This window comes from Schistocerca nitens, chromosome 6 (assembly GCF_023898315.1).
Source record: "Schistocerca nitens isolate TAMUIC-IGC-003100 chromosome 6, iqSchNite1.1, whole genome shotgun sequence".
NCBI lineage: Eukaryota > Metazoa > Arthropoda > Insecta > Orthoptera > Acrididae > Schistocerca > Schistocerca nitens.
In genome coordinates this window covers 501,429,729-501,457,395 of record NC_064619.1, presented here as the reverse complement: position 1 = coordinate 501,457,395, position 27,667 = coordinate 501,429,729, and the positions used below count along the sequence as shown (strand labels likewise).

Sequence of the window (27,667 nt, the reverse complement as noted above, 5' to 3'; positions counted from 1 at the left end):
CACGGTACATCCAAACCGTCATCGAACCCATCGTTCTACCATTCCTAGACCGGCAAGGGAACTTGCTGTTCCAACAGGACAATGCACGTCCGCATGTATCCCGTGCCACCCAACGTGCTCTAGAAGGTGTAAGTCAACCACCCTGGCCAGCAAGATCTCCGGATCTGTCCCCCATTGAGCATGTTTGGGACTGGATGAAGCGTCGTCTCACGCGGTCTGCACGTCCAGCACGAACGCTGGTCCAACTGAGGCACCAGGTGGAATTGGCATGGCAAGCCGTTCCACAGGACTACATCCAGCATCTCTACGATCGTCTCCATGGGAGAATAGCAGCCTGCATTGCTGCGAAAGGTGGATATACACTGTACTAGTGCCGACATTGTGCATGCTCTGTTGCCTGTGTCTATGTGCCTGTGGTTATGTCAGTGTGATCATGTGATGTATCTGACCCCAGGAATGTGTCAATAAAGTTTCCCCTTCCTGGGACAATGAATTCACGGTGTTCTTATTTCAATTTCCAGGAGTGTATTTAATCCAATCTCCTTCTTCCCCCGCTGTCTGTCCATCTCCTCCTGCACCTCTCTGTATACATCTCCCCCTCCCCCTCTCTCTGTCAATCTGCTCCTCTGCTGCTCCTTCCCCGCCTTTTGCACCTTCCTCCTCTGTTCAGCTCTTCCTCACCCATCTAATTCCATTTCTTCCTCCCCCTCTTCTTCTCAATCTTCTCCCCTCTCCCCCTCTTCTTCTCAATCTTCTCCCCTCTTCTCTCTGTCCATCTCCACCTTCCTCCTCTGTCTGTCCATCTCCTCCTCCCCCACTCTTTGCGTTCACCTCAACCCCTTTCTTTTCTGTGTCCATCTCCTCCTCTTCCCTTTTTATATCCATTTCTTCACCCCCTTCTGCCTGTCCATCTCCTCCTCCACCATTTCTCTGCCTAGCCCTTCCTCCCCCGTCTTTGTCCACCTCCGCCTCTCGTTTCTCTGTCCATCTCCTCCTCTCTCCATTCTCTGCCCATATTCCCCTCGCCTACGTCTGTCCACATCCATATCCATATCCATATCCATATCCATATCCATATCCATATCCACCACCATCTCCTCCTCCTCCCATATGTGGTATTTCCTCCTTCCTCCTTTTGTCTGTCCGTCTCATCGTTCTCCGTTCTCTCTTCACAGTATCTCATTCATTCCAGTAGGAGGCTAGGGGTTCTTACCCCTCCCCCCCCTCCCCACAGTATTTCTTCCAGATTGTAGCTAATATATGTACCAAATTCGACTGAAATCATTTCAGGGATATCAAATGAGCTTTTTACCTGTGGCTTTGGTCAATGCGCTCATGTCAAATATATTTATATTTCACACGTATTTGCATACATATTTCACCTGTATGTCTAGCGAATGTCGCCCAGCAGTCTTACTTTCACGCAGCTCAATGTTTATTGTAATGTAGCTCCTGAAGGATGTGGTGTACAACGACATAATTTTGCAGATACAGCCATTGGTATAAGTGCCTACTGTATGTGATATGGGTTGTGAATAGATTTAGTAGTAAAGAAGTAGCAAGATTTAAACTTCTTGCATGATGCTGTAGTTTTTCAGCTTCTGTGCTTATTACATGTCTTCTGAACTAAGTGTACAATGATGTAATTTTTCTGGTACACTACGGTCTGCAAAATGTGTCACGAATACAGTTAGTCGTAAAGAAGTAATTAATTAAAACGTCTTATTTCATGTGGCAATTTTAGTGCATGAACAGTGAAAACATAAAAAGCGATAAGCTTTTTTTGCTTTCATCACTTTGTGTGTGTCGTCGGTGAGAAAAAAATCTCATAAAGGTTTGAAATTGTGTGTAAAGTTTGTTGCAAGTCTCTAATTGCTCTCGTTCGCAAATAATGAATGACTAGTATGGGTATTCTCGTGTCGTGGGCTACACTGCTTTGTCACCCTCTCCCCCTCCACCCCCCCTCCCCCACGTTTGATAAGTGGGTGATCTTGCCCCACAGTGATTCTTTACAGATAGTAAATGAAATATGTGGCCGGCCGAGGTGGCCGCGCGGTTCTAGGCGCTACAGTCTGGAACCGCGCGATCGCTACGGTCGCAGGTTCGAATCCTGCCTCTGGCATGGATGTGTGTGATGTCCTTAGGTTAGTTAGGTTTAATTAGTTCTAAGTTCTAGGGGACTGATGACCTCAGAAGTTAAGTCCCATAGTGCTCAGAGCAATTTGAACCATTTTTTTGAAATATGTACCAAGTTTGCTTGAAATCAGTCCAGTGGTTTAGTAGAAGATGTGGAACAAAAAAACCTACATACTTACAGTTACATACATTTTTATAATTTTTAAGGGTTAAGATCGCGTACCACATAAACGTGATCATGTCAGTATTAAAAAAAAAAAGTTTAAGTAGGTATCGTAAGCTGCGGGTAATTCTTTACATTATTATTGCCTTCTGGTTCTTAGAAGGACGTTATTTAAGAAGCCACTGTCTCGAGGATAAACTAAATGAGAAATAGCGCTGAAGGGATCTTTGCGTTCTTTTTAGATTGCACGTTTTTTTTTGTTTTTGTTTTTTGAGTCATCAGTCTTCTGACTGGTTTGAGACGGCCGCGGTGGCCGATCGGTTCTAGGCGCTTCAGTCTGGAACGGCGCGACCGCTATGGTCGCAAGTTCGAATCCTGCCTCGGGCATAGATGTGTGTGATGTCCGTAGGTTAGTCAGGTTTAAGTAGTTCTAAGTTCTAGGGGAGTGATGACCCTAATTGTTAAGTCCCATAGTGCTCAGAGCCATTTGAACCATTTGGCTGGTTTGATGCGGCCCGTCACGAATTCCTCTCCTGTACCAACCTCTTCATCTCAGCAGAGCACTTGCAACCTACGTCCTCAATTACGCATTTACTGTATGTATTCCAACCTCTGTCTTCCTCTACAGTTTTTGCCCTCTCCAGCTCCCTTCATGGAAGTCATTCCCTGATGTATTAACATATGTCGTATCATCCTGTTCCTTCTCCTTGTCAGTGTTTCCCACATATTTTTTCCTCTCCGATTCTGCCCAGAGCCTCCTCATTCCTCACCTTATCAGTCCATCTAATTTTCAACATTCATCTGTAGCTCCACATTTCAAAATCTTCGATCCTCTTCTGTTCCGGTTTTCCCACAGTCCATGTTTCACTGCCATACAATGCTATGCTCCAAACGTACATTCTCAGAAATTTATTTCTCGATGTAAAGCCTATGTTTGATACTAGCAGACTTCTCTTGGACAGGAATACCCCTTTTGCCAATGCTAGTCTACTTTTGATGTCCTCCTTGTTCCGTCCGTCATCGGTTATTTTGCTGCCTTGGTAGTAGAATTTCTTAACTTCATCTACTTCGTGACTATCACTCCAGATGTTAAGTTTCCCGCTATTCTCATTTCTGATACTTCTTTTCACTTTCTTCTCTCTTCGATTTACTCTCAATCTATATTCTGTAGTCATTAGACTGTTCATTCCATTCAGCCGATCATGTAATTCTTCTTCACTTTCACTCAGGACGGCAATATCATCAGCGAATTGAAATCCTTTCACCTTGAATTTTAATTTCACTTCCTAACCTTTCTTTTATTTCCACCATTGCTTCTTCAGTGTTAGATTGAACATCTAATCCGAGCACTTGGTTCTTGGTCATCCACTTTATTATTCCCTCTTGGGTCTTGTGCATATTTTATATATCCGTCTTTCCTTATAGCTTACTCTTATTTTTGTAAAAAATTTCGAACATCTTGCTTCATTTTATATCGTCGAACGTTTTTTCCAGGTCGACAAATCCTATGAAGGTGTCTTCATTTTTCTTTAGTTTTGCTTTCATTATCAGTCGCAACGCCAGAATGCATCTCTGACACCTTTACCTTTCGTACACGGTAGAGGGCTAGAAAAGAGATGTCGGTAATGTACTGATTGATAGAGACAAGAGGAAATGGGTCGTTTCGCCGGCATTGTAAATCATATGCAGGAATAGGAGAGAGTATCGATCCTAGGGGAACACATACACTGAACTGTAAACTATGGCGGTCAGTGGTAATAACGGGATGGGGCTTGGATAAGAAAGGTTTAGCAAGGCGGAGGCAATTAACTGTAAGTGTGTAGGTCTGCTGTTTGTAAAGGAACCAGAATGATAATATTTCCCTTGCCCAACCGGAAAGGCAGCAACAAACGACAGTACGAAGTACCATCTGCTCTGCATTACACAGTGGCTCGCGGAGTATTTATGTAGATGTAGATGTTTTAGAAAGCGAGAACGAAAGAGGTTATCTCTGAGGCCATAGAGCAGAACGTTACACAAGCGTCCAGTAGCGGCGGGGTCCGCGAAGAGGCTTGGGAACATTCCTGCGCAGCGCGCCCCTCGGGAGCCATTGTCCCTTTCATTCTGGCTCCTCTGCAGGACGCGGGCGCAGCAATTACCGAGCCTAATTGTCGGTCCTCGCGCTGCACTTTCACTTCTGAGCCAGCAGTTGAAGAGCGTGCCGCTTTTTGAGCAACGTCGCGTCGCCGGCAGAGATTTAGCCGCGACCGTTCTGTGATAACGCGCCGCATAAATTACGTTACTCTCGCGGGTTTGCGGTTTCGCCGGAGCCAACCTTCCAATCAACGGAAAACGGGATCCTGTTTTCGCATGTAGCGGCGCAGCAAAATGCATCAGCTTCAGTCAAAGGGCGAAACTGCCAATCCACATTAAGGATGCAATTCTGTCGATTAAACAAACGACCACAAATTTGCTTTTATCGTTGCAGTTTTGTATTAATAATAATGTGTCGCAGAATGAAATTTCTCGCTCAACGGCGGAGTGAACGCTGAAGTGAAGCAGTGTGTTGTAAATTATTAAACGGTTAAAATCGTCACTCAATTTAAATTGCACGTAGCCTATATAAATGGGTGCAAAGAGCAACAAAAATTTTAATTTCAGTATTTCATAAAATTATTGACGGAATTTAAAAATTTAAAATTCCTTCATAATCTGCTCATTAACAGGTATTATTTTACCTCAAATTTTTAACACACAATAAGACAAGTATTACAGTTATTAAATGTGTGTATTTCTCGAGGCTGCGTTAACTCACCGCGACGGAATTACACAGAGTATATTCATCCATTATTCAAGAGTGAGACCACTTAGCGACTTCCGACAAACTTTATACATAATTTCAAACCTTTTATAAGCTTTCTCTCGCTTATAGCACCACAAAATAACGAAAGGAAAACAATTCATCGCATACGAAATGTTCGTTGTTCATGCGATAAAACTTCAGTATCACGCATGATATTTTAATTTATTGCTTCTTTACTACTAAATCTATTCGCAGCGCATTTTGCAGACAGTATCCGCATATACTGCTGAATGTACTGCAAAATTACGTCACATACACTCATGCTCATAAATTAAGGATAATGTTGATAAATGGTGAAACAACGCTGTGGTGGGCAGTTTGCGGGCTTAAATCACCATGTCTTTGACAGAGGAACTCTAACAGGTCAGGTGTATCGGGACGTCATTTTGCACCAGTATGTCTGCCTTTTAGGGGTGCAGTGGATCCCACCTTCCTCTGATGGATGATAACGCACGGCCCCACCGTGCTGCAATCGTGGAGGAGTACCTTGAAACAGAAGATATCAGGCGAGTGGAGTGGCCTGCCTGTTCTCCAGATCTAAACCCTATCGAGCACGTCTGGGATGCTCTCGGTCGACGTATCGCTGCACGTCTTCAAACCCCTACGACACTTCAGGAGCTCCAACAGGCACTGGTGCAAGAATGGGTGGCTATACCCAGCAGCTGCTCGGCCACCTGATCCAGAGTATGCCAACCCGTTGTGCGGCATGTGTACGTGTGCATGGTGATCATATCCCATATTGATGTCGGGGTACATACGCAGGAAACAGTGGCGTTGGGTAGCACTTGTTTTTCGAGACAGTTTTCTCAACTTATCACCAATAACGTGGACTTACTGATCTGTGTCGTGTGTGTTCCATATGTGCCTATGATATTAGCGCCAGTTACGTGTAGTGCCACGTTGTGTGGCACCACATTCTGCAATTATCCTTAATTTATGAGCATAAGTGTAGTTCAGGAGATATGATGCCGTAAATTTTGAGATATGTGAAAAATTAGTTTTTGCTTACAATGGAGCGAAAAGTACCCAGACTATACTCATCCAGTGTTTGATAAGGAGACTACTTCGAACAAATTTCTAAGAAGTATTTCGAACCTTTACGACATTTTTTCTCGGTTAAAGTGCCACTAACTAATGAAAGTATAACAGTTTATCGCTTACTAAATATTCTTTGACCAAATCTTTTCGGACTTCCATCTGGGTGGTTGCATTGAAATTCCGGGACCACCCGAATGGAAGCCCGAGAAATGTTTCGTCAGCAGTATACGCCGGCAAATTCTACATTCACCTATAAATGTTCACTGTTGATGTAGCAAAACACTTCAGCGTCAAAGATGACATCTTAATTTATTATAGTTTTGGTTTTGAGTTTTTCATTAGTCTGTGGACGAATTATCCGCAGCTGAAAAATCCAAAATAATTAGGGTTTTGCGTCTTCAGACACAAAGGTTTTACATACTTAACGTCAAACATTTACCACGTTAACTCATTTGTAAAGTAATGAGACGGTTGAAGCTCTTTTGACGCGTGAGGTCGATCTTTAAGGAATCTGACGGAAAGGGGTGGAGGTAGGGTATGAGGCAGGTGGCTGGTAGATTAATAAGATGTACGTAGGACTGCTAATGGTATCCGAATATGTAATTTCCACTTCAGTGTCCAAACTGTTGATAGTTTCATGCTTCAGTCATGGATCAACTCAAAGCTTGTCCACCACTAACGCGTTGTCAGTGGCGTAGCTGGAATAAATGATTCCCTTGGCATAGTTTCCGCAGAGGCACAGTTTTGTGACAGGCAAAAAAAGTGAGGAAGCGTAAAGGAAAAGAGGCAGAGGGAGGGCAAAGGTTGGAGGAAGAGGAGGGAAATCATGAGATCGGAACTGGATTTTGTTGAACAACATTTTCCTGGTATGGAATGCTCGTTCCTTTTAGTTTTGGCTGCTAGATGGAGCCACCAACCTCGGTATGCCAACTGAGCCAACAGAACAAAAGTTTAAAGACTACATTTTACGTATGTTCTTTTGTTTGTTGCGGCTCTGCATCAATTGACAATCAGATGAAGAAAGACGAATTGCGATGTTGCTGCAAGTTATGCCGCCGGCCGCGGTGGTCTCGCGGTTCTAGGCGCGCAGTCCGGAACCGTGCGACTGCTACGGTCGCAGGTTCGAATCCTGCCTCGGGCATGGATGTGTGTGATGTCCTTAGGTTAGTTAGGTTTAAGTAGTTCTAAGTTCTGGGGGACTAATGACCACAGCAGTTGAGTCCCATAGTGCTCAGAGCCATTTGAACCATTTTTTGCAAGTTATGCTGCTTTGGATTGTGTGTGGTTTCATGATTCTAAATGCTTTACTTACGTGTCAAGTCGTGCTAATCTCAATGAAGTAATGAAGATGGAAAAGCGACGATGAGACTTATAAAAAAAATAAAAAAAAAGATGAGATGTCTGCAGGGAGGATGTATCGAGAAGTTTGACCTGAGTGACTGTTAACCTAGTCACGGCAGAGTATCTTTCTCTTTTTTTCTGATCTACATCTACATCTACATGGATACTCTGCAATTCACATTTAAGTGCCTGGCAGAAAGTTCATCGAACCACCTTCACAATTCTCTATTATTCCAATCACGTATAGCGCGCGGAAAGAATGAACACCTATATCTTTCCGTACGAGCTCTGCTTTCACTTATTTTATTGTGGTGATCGTTCCTCGCTATGTAGGTCAGTGTCAACAAAATACTTTCGCATTCGGAGGAGAAAGCTGATGATTGGAATTTCGTGAGAAGATTTCGTCGCAACGAAAAACGCCTTTCTTTTAATGATGTCGATCCCAAATCCTGTATCATTTCTGTGACACTCTCTCCCATATTTCGCGATAATACAAAACGTGCTGTCTTTCTTTGAAATTTTTCGATGTACTCCGTCGGTCCTGTCTGGTAAGGATCCCACACCGCGCAGCAGTATTCTAAAAGAGGACGGACAAGAGTAGTGTAGGCAGTCTCGTTAGTAGGCCTGTTACATTTTCTAAGTGTCCTGCCAATAAAACGCAGTCTTTGGTTAGCCTTCCCCACAACATTTCCCATGTGTTCCTTTCAATTTAAGTTGTTCGTAATTGTAATATCTAGGTATTTAGTTGAATTTACGGCTTTTAGATTAGACTGATTTATCGTGTAACCGAAGTTTAACGAGTTCCTTTTAGCACTCATGTGGATGACCTTACACTTTTTGTTATTCAGGGTCAACTCCCACTTTTCGCACCATTCAGATACCTTTTCTAAATCGTTTTTGCAGTTTGCTTTGGTCGGCAGCTCGTGGTCGTGTGGTAGCGTTCTCGCTTCCCGCGCCCGGGTACCCGGGTTCAATTCCCGGCGGCGTCAGGGATTTTCTCTGCCTCGTGATGACTGGGTGATGTGTGATGTCTTTAGGTTAATTAGGTTTAAGTAGCTCTATGTTCTAGGGGACTGATGACCACAGATGTTAAGTCCCATAGTGCTCAGAGCCATTTTTTTTTGCAGTTTGTTTTGATCTTCTGATGACTTTATTAGTCGATAAACGACAGCGTCACCTGCAAACAACCGAAGACAGCTGTTCGGATTGTCTCCCAAATCGTTTATATACACTACTGGCCATTAAAATTGCTACACCAAGAAGAAATGCAGATGATAAACGGGTATTCATTGGACAAATATATTATACTAGAACTGACATGCGATTACATTTTCACGCAGTTTAGGTGCATAGATCCTGAGAAATCGGTACCCTGAACAACCACCTCTGGTCGTAATAACGGCCTTGATACGCTTGGGCATTGAGTCAAACAGAGCTTGTATGGCGTGTACAGGTACCGCCGCTCATGCAGTTTCAACACGATACCACAGTTCATCAAAAGTAGTGACTGGCGTATTGTGACGAGTCAGTTGCTCGGCCACCATTGACCAGACGTTTCCAATTGGTGAGAGATCTGGAGAATGTGCTTTCCAGGGTAGCAGTCGAACATTTTCTGTATCCAGAAAGGCCCGTACAGGACCTGCAACATGCGGTCGTGTATTATCCTGCTGAAATGTACGGTTTTGCAGGGATCGAATGAAGGGTAGAGCCACGGGTCGTAACACATCTGAAATGCAACGTCCACTGTTGAAAGTGCCGTCACTGCGAGCAAGAGGTGACGGAGACGTGTAACCAATGGCTACCCATACCATCACGCCGGGTGACACGCCAGTATGGCGATGACGAATACACGCTTCCAAAGTGTGTTCACCGCGATGTCGCCAAACACGGACAGCTAAAGATACGAGGCGGTTGGGATCCAGCACGGCGTTCCGTATTACCCTCCTGAAGCTACTCGACCAACGCGAGCAGCAATGTTGCGATTCGATAAACCGCAATCGCGATAGGCTACAATCCGACCCTTACCAAAGTCAGAAACGTGGTGGTACGCATTTCTCCTCCTTACACGAGGCATTAAAACAACGTTTCACCTGGAAACGCCGGTCAACTGCTGTTTGTGTATGAGAAGTCGGTTGGAAACTTTCCTAATGTCAGCACGTTGTAGGTGTCACCACCGGCGCCAACCTTGTGTGAATGCTCCGAAAAGCTAATCATTCGCATATCACAGCATATTCTTCCTGTCGGTTAAATTTCGCGTCTGTAGCACATCATCTTCGTGGTGTAGCGATTTTAATGGCCAGTAGTGTAGATAAGGAACAGCAAAGAGTCTATAACACTACCTTGGGGAACGCCAGATATCAATTCTGTTTTACTCGATGACTTTCCGTCAATTACTACGAACTGTGGCCTCTATGATAGGAAGTCGCAAATCCAGTCACATAACCGAGACGATATCCCATAAGCACGCAATTTCACTACGAGCCGCTTGTGTGGTACCGTGTCAAAAGCCTTCTGGAAATCCAGAAATACGGAATCGATCTGAAATCCCTTGTCAATAGCACTGAACACTTCATGTGAATAAAGAGCTAGTTGTGTTTCACAGGAAAGATTTTTTCTAAACCCATGTCGACTGTGTTTCAATAGACCGTTTTCTTCGAGGTAATTCATAGTGATCGAACACAATATATGTTCTAAAATCCTGCTTCATATCGACGTTAACGATATGGGCCTGTAATTTAGTGGATTACTCCTACTATCTTTCTTGAATATTGGTGTGAGCTGTGCAGCTTTCCAGTCGTTGGGTACGGATCTTTCGTCGATCGCACGGTTGTATATGATTGTTAAGTATGGAACTATTGCATCAGCATACTCTGAAAGGAACCTAATTGGTATACAGTCTGAACCAGAAGACTTGCTTTTAGTAATTGATTTATTTTGATTTCTGTATATTTAGATCCTCACGCAAACTAAATATTTACAGCCACGAAAGGTGCTTGAAGGAAGTAACGTAGTCTACAAGTGTAATTTTTCCTTTTTCTATCCTGTTTACTGCTGGTGTGCGGAAAGCGCTGTACGCGGCTGAACAGCCAAGAATTATCGTTACTGCATCGTCACAGTCGTTGTGCGCCATGCACATAGAATATAAGCAATATGTTTCTGGACCTATCCTGGAACGATTGCGTACCACCCTTAGTCACATTTACAATTATGTTGCTGTTCCTCATTAAACTGATTCCAGTGGATACACGTCTACTTGAAAACATTTTTCCACACATGCAACTTACTATTTGGCGCCCCGTCCCTTCAACCCCTTACCCCTTTTATCTATAACACTTTCACTCTTGTCAGTTGTCGCTAAAATTTGTGAAAGGCACTGTAGACTTTGTACAGATGTTGCACTTTGACACCCCTAGTGCTCCTCTCACTTTGGTTTCCCAAGCGACTGCTACTAATTGTGGCACGTCCCGTGTAGAAGTCTTACAGTACTGGCGCTTCTGGCACCCGTGCAGCTTGACTCCCTTTGTGTCACTTGCGCTTTAATCCGGCCCTGAGTCGATACCTGTGATTGGTTCTGCTGCTACGTCCCTGTGTACGACTGTAATACAGCACCGTCTCTAAGTGACTCAAATTCTCGTTTAATTATCTGCATATTTACATAGTGTAATCTACCATATTGCGTATATCGTTGGATAATTGCGAAAAAAAATTCAAACACGTGTCCAGTGGTCTCCCATACAATAAATTTAGTTTCACATAGACGGTCACAACCATGTTGTTAATATTATGTCCTGCATCTGACTGTCATTTTATTTATTTTAAGACGTTCTGTGGCAAGTGAGAAACATTCCATGCAATGTCACGTCTTTAGTAAACTGCTCGTTCATTGCCACTGAGTCGATCCATTATGATAATATTTGGCACCCGAGAAACAATCACACGTTATATAACACCATAAATGGTTCCTTAAAATGCGAGTAGCATGTTTCATTTTCCCACACAGACGTGTGTTTACTTTGCCCAGTAAGGAAATGTTATGCACTTTATTAGCAAATTTATCAATTACCTCCAGTATTTGTTAGATGTTTTCAAGAAACGCTAGCATTTCACAGAAAACCGAGGAAAAAAGAAACTATACTGCATCCAGTTAGACCGCCTTCTGTATGATCTCACGCGGGTACAGTTCGCGCTACAGATATATTTATGAAAGGAGAAAGGGAAACCGAGTCTCTACTAACTAAGATTTTCAAGCGAAAGATTGCTTTGATCCCGTCGCTCGCAGACAGCACGAAAATACACCCGCGCGTTTGTCTTTTATTAGAAACTCGATGCAAAAGTAGTAATGCGCGGAACAGTGCGCCACCAACCCACTTTCGATAATAACTCTACAGTGAAAGGAAGATATGAAATTCACGACGGCGTGGAATATCTTGTGGTCAAGAGTGATTATCAGCAGCAGCGCGTGCCAGATTATTGCTTGTGTACATCGAAAACTATCTCTAGTCACGGTGGAGAGCTATCTGACCATCCTTTGGCACTTTCCTTTCTGTGAGAGCGTTTGTAATTAGCAAGAGGCTACACTGAAAGAGCAACGTCCTGGCTAATTAGATCTGTGCTGAAATAAACGGGCGGCCGCGGTGGTCTCGCGGTTCTAGGCGCGCAGTCCGGAACCGTGCGACTGCTACGGTCGCAGGTTCGAATCCTGCCTCGGGCATGGATGTGTGTGATGTCCTTAGGTTAGTTAGGTTTAAGTAGTTCTAAGTTCTAGGGGACTGATGACCACAGCAGTTGAGTCCCATAGTGCTCAGAGCCATTTGAACCATTTTTTTGAAATAAACGTTTAACTTTTACCGAAGTTATACCTTTTGCGTACAAGCAGTAAATTAGATAAAATATTTTTCCAGTGATATTCACCACTTTTAAGGTACCTAAAAAGACTAGTGGCCAAAATTAAGCACCCCATTTCAAACGACAATTAGTCTTTTTCGGTAATCGACGTAGCCCACTCAAAATATCGACGGACTTTCTCCGGCTTTTTTCCAGTGAGTAGACTCCATAGGCGAACTGAGAGCCTATGAAGTCTGCACCTACGAGGTGTGCACTGTACACATCGACGTTTAACTAAAATGTGTTGAAGGACGTACCTCTGTATATGCGGGAATAGGTAGAAATCACAGAATTCCAAATCTAGTGAACAGACTTGTACGAGACGTACATGAACGCTCTGTTTTCCCACAGTCAAAGTATCTTCACGGGTAGATACTTTGTCCAAAACACCTCCGTGAGCAGTTACTTGTCCTTATAAGAGAATGTATATATTTTTCTTTGTCAATCTAAGTTTATTCGCACGCATCTTGTTGGCCAAGTAGGCTTTCAGACTTTTGCATTATTCACAAGCTATTATTTAATCACTGCGTCATGTTAACCAGCAACTTAACAAATTTCAGAAACAGTGACCAGGATATTCCTGGCAGATAAAATGTATTTTGTTCTAGGCTGCAGGCTTTCCGCCCTGCCTTGGAACTTGGACTGAATGAATCCTGTGAAATTATCACTAACCAATGGAACTGAACAACAAGCACATAAATTTTATCCAGGGGATCACAGGCAACAATCAGTAAGAAAGAACTGTGCAACTAAAATGGAGGCGCCATATCCATTGGAGAATCACCATGCAACACCTAAGATATTAAATTTATTCCAGTGAAAGTCAATTTCCATGCAGCTGTGATTTTTTATTTTATTTGGATGTGTATGTCATCAAAATAAAACAATAAATACAACTGCAAGGAGACTCACATTCACTGAAATAAATAAATAACAGCTGAAATCCTCCACAAAAATAAAGATATTCAAATCTAGGAGTATTCTTCTGGCACCCACGGGACCTTATATACATCCGCCATGAATGGCCTAGATGATGAAATTTGCAGTAAAACTGCTAAATTTCTCGCTAGAAAAATTAAGCGCTCCGACATGTTGCCTCCCGGCTCAGACAGAGGGAAACCTCGAAGCGACTCCGAGCCAGAGTGGTGATTTTGACAAGATCATCAGCGAGAAAGTTGAGATGCGAATGTTTTGAGGTATCCTTAATTATGATGAAGCAGACGAAGACGAATACAAACGTCTAAAATCGAGATGACAGAAAATGCAAAGTGGCTAAGCAGGTATGGCTAGAGGACATGTGTAACTAAGACAATATAGTGCCGCCGAAAGGAAGATAAAAGAGTCTTTTGGAGGAAAGAGAAGCAATTGTATGAATATCACGAGCTCAGATGGAAAACCAGTACGAAGCAAGAAGGGAAAGGTGAAAGGAAGATACAGAGTGGGTATACAAGGGAAATGAAGGCAATATTACAGCAAGAGCAGAGGAAGTAGATGAAGGTGTGGTGATAAGATACTAAGAGAAGAATATGACAGAGGACTGAAAGACCTAAGCTGAAGCAAGGTTCCTGGAGTAGATGACCTTCTCGCTGATATCCTCGGGAGAGTGAACCACGACGAAGTCGTTCCACCTGGTATGCAAGATATATTAGACAGGCTATTCAAGAATAATGTAATAACTAGAATCCCAAAGAGAGCAGGTGTTGACAGGTATTAATATTACCTAAGTTTCATTTTAATAAGCCCTTGGTGCAAAATACTGGAACGAATTATTTAAAAAAAAAGAAAGGAAAAACCAGCAGAAATCGACCTCGCGGAAGATCAGTTTGGGTTCTCGTAGGTTAAAGAAAGGGGAACTTACATTTGCAGCTTTTGTAGACTTAGAGAGAGCGTCTGACAATGTTGACTGGAATATTCTCTTCGAAATTCTGAACATAGCAGGGATCGAAAACAGGGAGCGAACGCTGTATACTGGAACGAGGAGATGAGGCACTGGCGGAACTAAAGCTGTGAGGACGGGGCTTGGGTCGTGCTTGGGTAGCTCAGATGGTAGAGCACTTGCCCTCTAAAGACAATGGTCCCGAATTCGAGTCTCGGTCTGGCACACAGTCTTAATCTGCCAGGAAGATTCGGTTATATACTATTTGTACAGAAACCAAGGGGCAGTTAAAACGATCGAGAGACACGAAAGGCTAGCAGTGGTGGAGAAGGGAGTGAGGCGGGGCTCCAGCGTGCCCCCGAGGCTGTGCAACCTGTACATTGAGCAAACAGTAAACGAGGCCATGAAAAAATTTGAAGAAGGAAGTAAAGTTCAGGGGCAAGAAATAAAATCTTTGAAGTTTGCCGACGACAGGGTAATTCTGTCAGAGACAGCAAAGCACATGGAAGAGCAGTTGAACGGAATGGACAGTGACTTGGTAGAAGAATGTAAGATGAATATTAACAAAAGCAAAGCAAGGCTAATGGAATGTGGTCCAATTAAATCATGCGATGCTGAGGGAATTAGATTAGGAAATGAGACACGAAAGTGGCAGACGAGTTTTGCTATTTGGGCAGTAACGTAAATGATGACGGCCGAAGTAGAGAGGATGTAACATGTAGACTAGTAATGGCAAGAAAAGCGTTTCTGAAGAAGAGAAATTTGCTATCATCGAGTATAGATTTAAGTGTCAGGAAGTCACTTCTGAAGGTGCTTCTCTGAAGTGTAGTCTTGTATGGATTGGGACGTAGAAAATAAGCAGTTCAGACAAGAACAGATGGTTCAAATGGCTCTAAGCACTATGGGACTTAATATCTGCGGTCATCAGTTGCCTAAACTTAGAACTACTTAAACCTAACTAACTAAGGACATCACACACATTCAAGCCCGAGGCAGGATTCGAATATGTGGCCGTAGCAGCATCGTGGTTTCGGACTGAAGCGCCTAGAGCTGCTCGACCAGAGCGCCCCAGGACAAGAAGAGAACAGAAGCTTTTGAAATGTGATGAATGCTGAAAATCAGATGCATAGATCCCGTAACTAATTGAGGAAGTACCGAAGAGATCTGGCAAAAGAGAAATTTGCGGTATAGCTCGACTAAAAGAAAAGATTGGTTGATAGGACACATTCTTAGACATCATGGAATCACAAATTTAATATTGGAGGAAAGCATGGGGAGTAAAAATTCTAAAGGTAAACCAAGAGATGGATGCAGTAAATAGATTCAGAGGGATGCAGGTTGCAATAGTTATTCGGAGGTGAAGAGGCTTGCACAGGATAGATTAGCGTGGAGAGCTGCATCGAACCAGTCTTTCGACTGAAGACAGCAACAATGAAGATCTGTGATAAATATTTGTATTCTTATTATTACTTCTTATTTTATGTATTAAAACTGTAAATATGTCGCCGGCCGGAGTGGCCGAGCGGTTCTAGGCGCTACAGTCTCGAACCGCGTGACCGCTACGGTTGCAGGTTCGAATCCTGCCTCGGGCATGGATATGTGTGATGTCCTTAGGTTGGTTAGGTTTAAGTAGTTCTAAGTTCTAGCGGACTGATGACCTCAGAAGTTAAGTCCCATAGTGCTCAGAGCTTTTTTTTTGTAAATATGTCATAACTGTAGAAATATCTTCGGCGCGAGAAAGAAATAACCTTTGAATCTGAAGAGATAGAAAGGCGGAGGGCGACAAATGACGGAAAACAGGATGCGCCTTGAGGGGACTTTCCTTGATGTCTCTGTACTGTGCTGACGAAGGAGAACAAAGAGCCATCAAGTCCGCAGTTCCGGTATCAGCCCGGAAACGTGCCAAGTTCCAGCTGCGGCTCCTCAAGTGGTTTTCATCGTCAACAATGGTCGGAACGCACGGTGTTACCTGCCGCACAATGTGGAGCTGTTCCCACAGTTACACTTCAGGTTGCTTTAATCGGAGAGTGAAAGCCGAATAATGTACTACCCGCTTATGGAGCTCCTCTAGTGGTAGCGTGCTCCTTCAGTTATGAGGTTATAGCCTCTATATTTCAGCGAAAGTCTGCAGCGATCGTTGTCCTCTCTGGTTTTGGAAGCTACTTGTTAGTAATGAAATGATAATTAAATGGACACCCTAGCTGCAAAGACGCGTTGATGTACTTCATTAGGGACATGTTGAAAATGCGTGCCCCGACCGGGACTCGACCCCGGGATCTCCTGCTTACAAGGCAGACGCTCTATCCATCTGAGCCACCGAGGGCACAGAGGATAGTGCACCTGCAGGGACTTATCCCTTGCACGCCCTCGTGATACCCACATTCCCAACATGTCTACACCACTACATTCGTAGTGCGCCTTATAGATGTTTGCCCATCATACTCATTACTCGTGGCAGATTAATCTACCAAGTCCCGTACGAGATCGGGCATAGCGTGTTTGTTCGCAAAAGAAGGTAAATGGCCGGGAAGCCATATTTTAACTATATATGACGGTAGTATCTACTCCCGAAAGAACAGTTACCGTAGATGACCATGCAGCTTTGCTAGAAATGAAATGATAATTAAATGGACACCCTAGCTGCAAACAGGCGTTGATGTACTTCATTTGGGACATGTTGAAAATGTGTGCTCCGAGCAGGACTCGAACCCGGGATCTCCTGCTTACATGGCAGACGCTCCATCCATCTGAGCCACCGAGGGCACAGAGGATAGTGCGCTTGCAGGGACTTATCCCTTGCATACCCTCCTACTTGTTAGTATCATTTTTATATTAAGGACTGGTGTAAGAACAAAGACTGTGTGCACCAATAATGTAAGTTACACAGTTGAAAGGCTGATAGCTTCTGGACCTGCACCAGTGACTACCGGTATCCTATCTGCAGGGAACAAGAAGACATAGGAAGTCACCTAATGAAGCTAGTAATAGAGGTATTACGGGCAGTGATGACTTTATTCATTTCTTATTTCTTTTAATGTTACTGCCATTGAGGCAGTTTCGTTCGTTCTCGCTTCGACGAATCAGCATAAGCTGAAGCTTTTATCCGTCCAAAGGTTGGTTTGAAAGCACTAGAGCCTTACTAAACGTGATCCTACTGCCACACACCAACCTTTGGACTGTCGCACCCCGTCAAAAATAGTGGATCCACAGTTTAACGTAGACTCGGAACCACGATGGACGCACGAAATTTGCCGTTACAAAACATGCTTCGTTAAATCAAAGCATTCCCCCTCCCTAACATCGCACTGCTGTACTGAAGAGTGGCTCGGCAACTGTAGCACGCATCAGCAGAGCACACTCAGTGTAATCTCAACCTGACACTGTAGTCGCTGGCCGGCCGGTGTGGCCGGGTGGTTCTAGGCGCTTCAGTCCTTACGTTAGTTAGGTTTAAGTAGTTCTAAGTTCTAGGGGACTGATGACCTCAGCTGTTAAGTCCCATAGTGCTCAGAGCCATTTCAACTGTAGTCGCTATCGCTAAAGCACGCCCGTGTCTTTCTGCTCCACTCGGAAGTAGCTGGCTCAAACTGAAGAAAATATTTCAGCCAGCAGGAGGACAAGGGAGGACGACATGAAATAGCTGATCTCAGGCCAGTGAGAACAGCTGAAAGAATATTGCAAGAACGACATACTAACGTAATCTTGCAGCCACAGAACGGGTGCCGGAGCGATCTAAATACACTGGTGCGTGAAACTTGAGGACGAAAGTAATTTTCTCTTGATGAGTCATTGCCAAGTAACAGAACCCGATAAAAGGACCGAATCCAAAAAGAGTTGCTGCAGCGTCGCACAGAAGATAACCGAAAGAAATATGTAGCAAGACGAACAAAAATGACAGTTCTTATGAACTTTTTTTCTTCAGTTTATGTCACAGTTACGTTCAGAAACTAGTCTGAGACTACATTATCCATTCTCAAACCATAGTCATCGACGTATATGTTCACGTACATTTCCACTAGTCCACACATATGCAAAAACCATAAATGTTACTTTTGCGTAAGTACAGAATAGTAATGCTCATTTAGGATCCAGTAACTCCACTAAAATAAGTAGTGTTAGCCCCTTCCAAAAGAACGTGGTGTAATAAAGTTACTGGATTCTGTATACAAATTAAAAAAAAATAGTTATGGCTATTTTCTGTGTGCACTAATGGAAATGTACGTTAACATTTATCAATAATGCTACGGTTTGAAACTGGATAACGTAGTCCGAAACTAGTCACCACAAAAAAAAAAAAAAAAATTTTTTTAAACCAACTACACTACTGGCCATTAAAATTGCTACAACAAGAAGAAATGCAGATGATAAACGGGTATTCATTGGATAAATATATTATACTAGAACTGACATGTGATTACATTTTCGCGCAATTTGGGTGCATAGAGCCTGAGAAATCAGTATTGAGTCAAACAGAGCTTGGATGGCGTGTACAGGTACAGCTGCCCATGCAGCTTCAACACTACACCACAGTTCATAGTAGTGACTGGCGTATTGTGACGAGCCAGTTGCTCGGCCACCATTAACCAAACGCTTTTAATTGGTGAGAGATCTGGAGAATGTACTGACCAGGGCAGCACTCTAACATTTTCTGTATCCAGAAAAGCCCGTACAGGACCTGCAACATGCGGTCGTGCATTATCCTGATGAAATGTGGGTTACGCAGGGATCGAATGAAGGGTAGAGCCACGGGTCGTATCACATCTGAAATGTAACATCCACTGTTCAAAGTGCCGTCAATGCGAACAGCAGGTGACGGACACGTGTAACCAATGGCACCCCATAACATCACGCCGGATGATACGCCAGTATGGCGATGACGAACACACGCTTCCAATGTGCGTTCACCGCGATGTCGCCAAACACGGATGCGACCATCATGATGTTGTAAACAGAACCTAGATTCATCCGAAAAAATGACGTTTTGCCATTCGTGCACCCAGGTTCGTCGTTGAATACACTATCGCAGGCGCTCCTGTCTGTGATTGAGCGTCAAGTGTAACCGCAGCCATGGTCTCCGAGCTGATAGTCCATGCTGCTGCAAACGTCGTCGAACTGTTCGTGCATATGGTTGTTGTCTTGCAAACGTCCCGATCTGTTGATTCAGGTATGGAGACGTGGCTGCACGATTCGTTACAGCCATGCGGATAAGATGCCTGTCATCTCGACTGCTAGTGATGCTAGGGCGTTGGGTTCCAGCACGGCGTTCCTTATTACCCTCCTGAACCCACCGATTCCACATTCTGCTAACAGTCATTGGATCTCGACCAACGCGAGCAGCAATGTCGCGATACGATAAACCGCAATCGCGATAGGCTAAATCCGACCTTTATCAAGTCGGAAACGTGATGGAACGCATTTCTCCTCCTTACACGAGGCATCACAACAACGATTGACCAGGCAACGCCGGTCAACTGCTGATTGCGTATGAGAAATCGGTTGGAAACTTTCCTCATGTCAGCACGTTGTAGGTGTCGCCACCGGCGCCAACCTTGCGTGAATGCTCCGAAAAGCTAATCATTTGCATATCACAGCATCTTCTTCCTGTCGGTTAAATTTCGCGTCTGTAGCACATCTTCGTGGTGTAGCAATTTTAATGGCCAGTAGTGTAGTTTAAATAGCGCTGATCGGTGTGTGTACCGTGTTCAAAGATTTTGAGGTCAGTATGTCCTTGCAACATTGTGCCTCCCCGCACCATAACATGTAAACCATTAAAATGATCATGTTCGACAATGTTCCCGTGTACGTTACGTGTTCCCGCCTCTCGCTATACAGGAGTACGGCGGCGCACGCTAACAAGCTATTTCGGACAGAACATTCGGAAAGTGGAAGACCGCAAGAAACAATATAATTTAAATTTATAATCCGTGTTTTTTCCCATCTTGAAACTCACTCTGTGATTTTTAGATCCGGAGAATAACTGTTATTACTGATTGTCTGACATCCGTTTTCCGTAATTAATAGAGATAATATTATTTGAAAAGAAACCGCAAGTTACTTAAATAAAAGAGTAATGTAAAAGGCAGAATCTTACGAACACTTTGCGTTCTACGCTCTTTGTAATTTCAGCAACTGTGGACTTCACACCTCGAGTCATAGCTCGACGACGAAGAACATAATGGTATTTTTAAAGCACTTAGCATGCAAAGCTACTGATGTTTCTTCTGCCCAGTTTTGAAAATATTAAGGGGAGACGGAAGGCAAGTGGGCTTCAAAAATTCGATTTTTAGATTTTAGCATATTTGAAATGCCTGGTCTTTCCTGTGTGAAACAGTTTTAGTTTTCTATAAATACGACAATTTTTTCGGGAGATATGATTGTTTCCTGACGCTCTGTGCAATCTGGCATTTAAATGCCACGCCTTCCTTTTTGGGCCATGCAGAGATAATGCTCAGCATTCCTTTACTCCTTGTATATTATTTCATGCTTCTATTGTTTTATCGCTTCAATGTTTCCTACCCTGTATCTACTATCGATATACTTGTCTGTTAGCACTCACAACTTCACGCAAACGTTGCTGCTCTCGATCGTTAAGTGCAGGCCGTCGGCCACTGCGTTGTCCTCGTGAGAGGTAATGCCTGAAACTTAGTATCTTCGGATTGGCCATAAGAAGAAATCTAGGGAATTTAGACACCATGAAAAATGCTGTATGGGCTATCTTTTTCCGTAAGCTTTCCACAAATGAAAATCGAGTGCATGGTCTTTGCCCGAATGATCCTGACACTTTGTGCAATTACAGGAGAAGTGCCAGATATGAACACAAACATTCTTTACCTGCATCAGAAATGAATGAAATTAAACCAATATTTAGAGACCTTGTTGAAGAAATGTCTTCATGGGAAAACTCAAAATTTAAATGAATGTGTGAATTCTGTCATTTGGAACCGGTTACCGAAAACTGTATTTGTTCAGCTTACATCCCTCAAATTTGGTGTTTATGATGCTATTTTATGCTTCAATGATGGTGTAATTAGAAAACTGGATCTTTTGGAATTATTGGGGATAAAATCTAGTGGAAATACTGCAAAATCCTTGGTGCAGATAGATAAAGAGAGAATCCGCAAAGCAGATATTGCTAATTTAAAACGCACAAAAGAAGTCAAACAGAAAAGAAGAGAGACCAAGAGAGGAAAAGAAGATCAGTATGATTCAGATGATGCTGAGTATGGTTCGGGAAAATATTAGAGGTAAATAATTCTCATCAATAACTATACTTGAATTTCAGTATTAAACTTCAAATGGATTTTTCTCAAAAGTACAATTTTTTACTTTCAGGTACCATTATTTGATAAACTAATGGGGTTAGAAACATGAAATTTGGTCAATTTGTACTGCAGATGGTAATCAGTTATAACAAGTAAATTGAGAACCACCAAACAATCAGAAACTGTTTTATAATAGCTAATATACAAAAAAGTTAAATTTTACTAGTGAAACAATAAATTTTTTTATTCAAAACCATAAGAGGTTTTACTTGTAAATTGAGTCATATATGTTATACATATGCAGTAAAAATTTCATTGTTTTATCACTTATAGTTCTTTTGAAAAGTTTACCTATTCAAAGGGTAAAATAGCTTTGGCAGAATAGGGATTAAAATTGCCTTCCGTCTCCCCTTAAGCTAGATGAGAGCAGGAAAGTTTTTGATACACAGTCATGCTTTTTGAGTAATTATTTGTATAGCTGAGAAGACTACACAAAACTAGGAACTTTAGAAACAAATCGATTAATATAACATAAACAGATGTAGAAATTCTCTAGATTGTTTAGCTCCGTCACATGCAAGAAGAAACTAAAGATCTCGAAGAGAAGCACTAAATTGATAGTTCGGAGATGATTCAGTGTTGCCATGTATTTGTCTCTGTTATACAGTGGCATATGGGGTTGCTGTATTGGGAGTGACACTTCAGGAGCCACGTCGCAAACTTCCAAACAATGAATAACAAAGGAGTCTGTTCCCCCTTCCCCTGTCAGACCGAAATCCTTGAGTGGAAGGGCAGTAAAATCTCTCCCTTTGACCTAGTTCCGTATTTGCCTAGCAAATGTCGTCCCTTGCTTTAGGTAGTGGCCCAAAATAGAAGAAATGTTATAGTTGTCTGTGTTCAGTCTTTGAAAGTGTTATGCTTCTAGCGACGTTACCAGTCTCTACAAGCTTGGAGTCACTGTTTCTGCTTTTTTGCGCCCAAAAACAAAACACAAACACAAACTATCTCAGTTTAATGTATCACGGCACATGCGATTACCTACCGCCTCTTTAACAATACAAAAGTAGTAAGATCAAGCGGGGGCAGCACCCCACTGTAGTCAGAACTGATTTTACGTCCTTTCATTACATTTTGTTCCCCTACCAGCATCTTTTCAAAGCTTCTGAACAGTTTATGATCAGTGCATCGTTGGAACCGTGTGTTTCTCGCCGCATTCACATGACCTGTTCTACACACCAGATACTCTCCGAACTTAGGTACTGTCTAACTTAGGTCTTTAATTCTCGGACAGAACATAAGCCTAATTCCGTATTCGTGTAGCAAATGTCGTACCTTGCTTCAGATAGAGGCCCAGTGTAGAGGGAATGTTGTAGGTCTATCTTTTTCCGTTGTCTAAAGGAATCTGTGTCTTCTTTACCCGAAAGCATAAATACAGTGCAACTGAACGATGTTTGTGACCGTTATTCCTGAATAAAGTCTTTGAAAGGCTTAATTTATATTCCAGATTGTAATCTGGAATCGATCTCTGTGTATTAATGTGCTCGGAACGAAATTCGTCTGTTTCGTATGGTGTAAACTGAGTTGATTTCTATATCTACATGAGTAATCTGGCCATTCACACTGAAGTGCCTGGCAGAGGGTTCACCGAAACAATTTCGCTCTATTTCTCCGCCGTTCCACTCTCGTAAAGCGCGTGGGAAAAACGACCACTTAAATTTTTCCTTGTGAGCACTGATTTTTCTTATTTTATTGCAATGATCATTTTTCCTCTAAATATTTTCGCATTCGGAGAAGAAAGTTGGAAACTGAAATTCCACGAAAAGATGTTGCCGCAACGAAAAGTGCATTTGTTTCAATTATTGCCGCCCCAGCTGGCGTATTATGTCGGTGATACTCCCTCCCCTATTTCGCGATAATACAAAACGAGATTCCCTTCTTTGAACTTTTTCGATGTCCTCCATCAATCCTATTTGGTAAGGATCCCATATCGCACAGCAGTACCCTAGCATAAGATGGACAAGTCTAACGCAGACAGTCTCTTAAGTAGATCTGTTGCAAGTTCTAAGTGCTCTGCCAAAACGCAGTCTTTGGTTCGCCTTCGCCGCCAAATTATCTATGTGATCGTTCAGATTTAAATTGTTCGTAATTTGTTTTCCCTAGGTATTTCCTTGAAGTGGCAGCCTTTAGATTTCTGTGATTTATCGTATGACCAAAATTTAACTGGTTGCTTTTGGATGACCTCACACTTTTCATTATTTAGGGTTAACCGCCATTTAGGTAAAAATGTGTACATTGAATGGCCTAGTGAACTGATTTCCGTTCAACCAACCCGTCCAAAAACAGAAACTTGCTTCACTTTTCTACATCCGTTGCAAACTACATGACACGACGTAGTGAAAACAAAAGATTAAGTATATAGCTTAAAATATCTCTTTATACTGCCTGACACTTGTGAGTCCTCCTATCCATGAGAAACCACGTATATTATTATGAAGGAAGTGGTCCCTGCACAGATATGGTTTGCAGAGAAACGTTAGCTGAAAGACTTGCGCGTACTTCACCGAGGTGAAAGGTCGACTTGCCCTCGTATTACAAGACGTCAAGATCCGTTGCTGTTGTAGTCGTCGACTGTTTGGCGAAAGTAACTATCAGTTACTGGTGAGAGTAACTAACGATCAAGAGCGCTGGATGAAAGGAGCGAACTAGATGTAAACCGAGATGCACGGCTATTGTTTCATACTTTCGCCGACGATGGTGAAATTTTTCTCCCAGGATGTGAGATCTCAATTACAGTCGCTGTGACGGGACAGAAATCGAAATCATTATTCGTAATAACATATTATTTTTGCTCTATTTTGAGGGTTCCATTCTATTACATACCTACCCGCTTTCGTTAGTTAGGCAAGTGTATCTACACTCCTGGAAATTGAAATAAGAACACTGTGAATTCATTGTCCCAGGAAGGGGAAACTTTATTGACACATTCCTGGGGTCAGATACATCACATGATCACACTGACAGAACCACAGGCACATAGACACAGGCAACAGAGCATGCACAATGTCGGCACTAGTACAGTGTATATCCACCTTTCGCAGCAATGCAGGCTGCTATTCTCTCATGGAGACGATCGTAGAGATGCTGGATGTAGTCCTGTGGAACGGCTTGCCATGCCATTTCCACCTGGCGCCTCAGTTGGACCAGCGTTCGTGCTGGACGTGCAGACCGCGTGAGACGACGCTTCATCCAGTCCCAAACATGCTCAATGGGGGACAGATCCGGAGATCTTGCTGGCCAGGGTAGTTGACTTATACGTTCTAGAGCACGTTGGGTGGCACGGGATACATGCGGACGTGCATTGTCCTGTTGGAACAGCAAGTTCCCTTGCCGGTCTAGGAATGGTAGAACGATGGGTTCGATGACGGTTTGGATGTACCGTGCACTATTCAGTGTCCCCTCGACGATCACCAGTGGTGTACGGCCAGTGTAGGAGATCGCTCCCCACACCATGATGCCGGGTGTTGGCCCTGTGTGCCTCGGTCGTATGCAGTCCTGATTGTGGCGCTCACCTGCACGGCGCCAAACACGCATACGACCATCATTGGCACCAAGGCAGAAGCGACTCTCATCGCTGAAGACGACACGTCTCCATTCGTCCCTCCATTCACGCCTGTCGCGACACCACTGGAGGCGGGCTGCACGATGTTGGGGCGTGAGCGGAAGACGGCCTAACGGTGTGCGGGACCGTAGCCCAGCTTCATGGAGACGGTTGCGAATGGTCCTCGCCGATACCCCAGGAGCAACAGTGTCCCTAATTTGCTGGGAAGTGGCGGTGCGGTCCCCTACGGCACTGCGTAGGATCCTACGGTCTTGGCGTGCATCCGTGCGTCGCTGCGGTCCGGTCCCAGGTCGACGGGCACGTGCACCTTCCGCTGACCACTGGCGACAACATCGATGTACTGTGGAGACCTCACGCCCCACGTGTTGAGCAATTCGGCGGTACGTCCACCCGGCCTCCCGCATGCCCACTATACGCCCTCGCTCGAAGTCCGTCAACTGCACATACGGTTCACGTCCACGCTGTCGCGGCATGCTACCAGTGTTAAAGACTGCGATGGAGCTCCGTATGCCACGGCAAACTGGCTGACACTGACGGCGGCGGTGCACAAATGCTGCGCAGCTAGCGCCATTCGACGGCCAACACCGCGGTTCCTGGTGTGTCCGCTGTGCCGTGCGTGTGATCATTGCTTGTACAGCCCTCTCGCAGTGTCCGGAGCAAGTATGGTGGGTCTGACACACCGGTGTCAATGTGTTCTTTTTTCCATTTCCAGGAGTGTATTTTCAACGATGCAGATAAAATACCGTATGTACGAGTAAACACTTCCGCATTTCTTTCCTATTGCTCAATCCGGCACAATTCATTTGTGTATTTCAAGTATTTTTCAAAATAAAGAATTTTTTAATTAGAATCACGCGAAGAAATTACTTGCCTTTTCTCTAACTTTATTTATCTACACTATTTTTGCACCAATCAGGTACGCTGCACGTGAAACAAAATACCATGTGTGTGTGAGCATGAACGGCTAATAGAATACATGAAGAGATACGCGAAATGGCTATAATTTTGGCTACTGATAGTAAGCACAAATACTTCAAGAATTACTGAGGGTTACAGGGATGTGATCTTGGTTAACACAGCTTACGTGAGTACGGAAACTAATAATTTTAGGGCCACAGCAGCAAAGAGTCAAGTGAAGAGTAGTAACACGTCACTTCCATTAACAAGCATGAGAAAATTTTAACGTCTCGTCGACAGTGAAGACATTAGGGGCACATATGGGATAGGAAATGGGCCTTACTGAAAAAAAAAGTCACGATGTTTAAAACAGTTGAATTTAAAAGGATTGATGAAGGATTTAAATTCTGTTGTTACCGACAACGAGGTCAGAATTTGAATCACTGTACTTTATAGCACCTACTCTCTCTTTCTCTCTCTCTCTCTCTCTCTCTCTCTCACACACACACACACACACACACACTCCCTCCCTCACACGTATCTTCCAGAAATAAAGTATCTATTCTCGTGATATGCACGAAGTTTAAAACTGAAGCAAATGTGAAACAAGCTAAAAAAATGTTATGGCGTGAAAATGAGTACCTAGTACAACCTACTCTTTTCGTTTGTCCAGCGACGATGTCATTAATAATGCGCAATTTTTCATAGCAGTTCCCATTCTTAATAATTACAGGCCTATGAACGAAGTAAACTCCAGGAAAGATGGAAAAGTGGGGTTTATTGTCTGCAATTAGAATCCTATTTGCGTTTTACTTGAGAGGAGCAGGTTAATAACGTATATGAAATGGAATCATCTTGCTGGAATTTGAACGAAGTAAGAAATGTTTCAGATTTCATTTTTACTTTAAACTTCTTTAATTTCTTGCATTCGATTGTTTTACCATTGGCTGTAGACTATAAACGAAATGTGGAATAAAACACAGCTTTCTGGTCAGAGTAGTATTTTATTTCCGGTGGGTAACGTATTTGAAATTTTGTTGTTTCATCTGTAAGTGCTAGGAAATACATTTTCTGAAGACGAAATCAATGCATTACTGAATGAACGTGATATTTGACTGTAAATTATGTCTGAAATACTTTTATGATGAATTACTTAAGAGTTTGAGACACATGACTTCTTTGCCACAGTTACGAACTACGCTATTGAACTATTACAACCCTTTTACTACCGCGTGTTTGCTTCTAAACAGTGAGCACTTAGCTGTGGAAGTGATGTACACATTTAAGTGGCCAATATGATTAACCTCATGACTTTCTAATAATACCTCGATAACCGTTAGGAATAGTACATGTTTTTAAATCACCTCTTCCCTGGAGAGTGATCCTCACTGGAAACCTGTGAGTACGTTTCCCTTTGAAACACACTGGATGAGCGATGTTAAGACAGACAAAAATGGGAAATCATTAATTGTATTTACACCACTGGCCATTAAAATTGCTACACGATGACTTGCTACAGACGCAAAATTTAACCGACAGGAAGAAGATGCTGTGATATGCAAATGATTAGCTTTTCGGAGCATTCACACAAGGTTGGCGCCGGTGGCGACAC

General features: G+C 43.2%; 1 protein-coding gene and 1 non-coding gene across 2 annotated transcripts in view; both read right to left on the bottom strand.

Moving 5' to 3' along the window:
* Positions 1-27,667, bottom strand: part of LOC126262910 (mucin-5AC) — a 321,105-nt gene that overhangs the window by 53,654 nt on the left and 239,784 nt on the right. The window lies entirely within an intron of this gene.
* Positions 16,530-16,604, bottom strand: Trnat-ugu (transfer RNA threonine (anticodon UGU)). The gene has a single exon. It is a non-coding gene; the product is annotated as a tRNA-Thr (tRNA).